The sequence below is a fragment of the Gavialis gangeticus genome, unplaced genomic scaffold, assembly GCF_001723915.1.
Source record: "Gavialis gangeticus isolate Ggan-Ray unplaced genomic scaffold, GavGan_comp1, whole genome shotgun sequence".
NCBI lineage: Eukaryota > Metazoa > Chordata > Crocodylia > Gavialidae > Gavialis > Gavialis gangeticus.
The window spans coordinates 53,587,866-53,590,214 of NW_017728994.1; positions in this window are offsets into that span (position 1 = coordinate 53,587,866).

Below are 2,349 nucleotides of genomic sequence, written 5' to 3' on the forward strand. Positions count from 1 at the left end.
GCACCTAGCCTTTGGGTTAGAAAGCAAGGGCCTGATTTGGGAACCTCGTGAACCAACAGACCTCCTTAGTTTATGACTTTGTGAAACAATAAAAGTTTTAAATTGAACATCCAGGTCTGAGCCTGTGCTTAATTCAGTCCTTATATAATTCGGCACGAACTCACACACACTTTATCTTCTGCAGTAGGAAAACTGATACATAATGGGATTATAAAAGTGATAAATAGACCATTTTAAATTGGCAGTTGAACAGATAAAACCTGGACTATCTTTCCAGTAGCATATTCCAATACAGCAGACCACTGATTCATTTTGTATCGCATTTATATTCCCTCTATAACACAGCACATTTGAATTTTACTCTACATATGCTGGATCTCAAATAACAATTTATCTTCAACACAATGCACTACTTACTTTTACATGGCATGTTTTATTGGCAAATTAGTTGGGACACTGAAAATGCTCAGCAACCTATCATAAAAAATGCAAACAAATTGAACGCTTAATTATAGTTAGAGCTGTTCCAAATGGCTCTGTAGTTAGTGGAATGGCTGAATAGCCACATTTTCAAAGGCAGCTTGACTGGCTAAATTGTGCATGATTTACTGGATCCTGTTGCCTTTAGTAGCGAGGAGTCAGGGAAGAAGAAATTGCTATTCGTTGTTGGCACTGGTCTAAAGAAAAGTGATATAGAATAGGAGCCGATGTTGCATCTAGCGGATAGAGTTTGTTGAGGCCCAGACTTAGATAGATCAACTAGCCGAAACAGGCTTGCTGGTACAAGAGGTACTATTTAACAGTCTTGCATTTTTTGGAACTGTCATTATGCATTAATAACCTGTTCTTCATCTTAAACAGGGTGTAAATAAAAATTAAGTGACCAAGTCGCATGGTAATCCAGACCAGACCCACTTCAGTAGCTGTGAAACCCCTTAGGCACCTACTTTTCAGTGCCTCTGTCCAGTCCCGCAGAATTCCCCATGTGCCTAAATTTGGGCTTTTGACCTTGCTAAGAGGTCAAGTTCAGTCATGAGCCCGAATGAACTTTGTAGTTCAGTGGTGGGGACACCTGGGTTGTAGGATCTCCTCAACCTGAGGGACTCAAACCCACCTCTCCTGGCTCCCTGGAGTGCATCTTACATTTTGGGATAGAGAACATAGGAGGATGGATAGTCAATGCTCATAGCTGATGAAAAGGTCCACCAAATAGATGACCCACAGAGGCTGTGTGATGATGAAGAAATCCCACACCAAATTCCTTGGTCAATGGTAGACAAGGGAGTGCCATTGAGTTTTATGCACACTTTAGAGAAAGTGAAAAGTGTTGTACACCATCTGTTGATGGCCACGATGGGTGCAGACACTTCCAAATGTGTGTGCGCGCATGGATACCTCCATGCAAACACCAAGCACTGAGACTTGTGTGCATGGCCTAAAACTCTCTTATAATCTACGGTGGCCAACAGGTAGCAGCAGGCACAAATACTGATCTTTGCATGCGTATCTATTCGTTAGATATTCTGAAACAGTAGCAAGCACTCCCTATCTTCCTTTGCACATGCAGTTGGATTATGCACAGAGATGCCTGCACCCATGGCTGACACACGGTGTGGTAGTACTCCAACACGGATGGAGTTTTTCACTTGCCCAATATCACAAAGAAGCTTGGGGCATTGCTGGAAATAAAGCCCTGATCTCCTGACTTCTAGGCCCGCCGGCTTTTTACACCAAGACTATTTTTCCACCATGTGGCCTTTTCTGGTAAAACCCTTTGGCTTGATAGTGGTTTTATCATATTTCTGCTTATAGAGGCACTGGGTTTTCATTGCCTCATCTTATTGTTCACTTGCAATTCCTAAATGGTCCCTCAAAAAGCATTGGAGTTAGTTTCAGGGCATGTAGAGGAAAGAAATAGTGTCAAATGTGTGTACATAATTCAGAAAAGTTGCTTTGGAAGATAAGATAGCTCTCAAAGTACTGCCTGATGACAAATAACGGGGCTTCAGCGAGCTGTAATTTTCAATCTGGTCATAATTCCTGAAATATCCGGCCTGCTCACTCTCTGTGCTTTGGATTTTCAAATATTCATAAACCAGCCCTGTGTAATAAATAAATAAGGAAAGCCTGAATTTTTATCAAAAGAAATTGGAAATGTATAAGATACAATCTTTGCCTCATCCATTTTGCTTTGTGTCTTCTCAGATTACAGCTTCATTTAGTGATGTGATGGTACTCCTGGAGGCTACCTTCTACTGAAAGGGACTGCTCTGTTATTTAAAGTGAAATGCATGCAGAAGCATGTTGCTTCCTGCATGGGCTTATATGGTGGGTCACCTTGGATAAAAA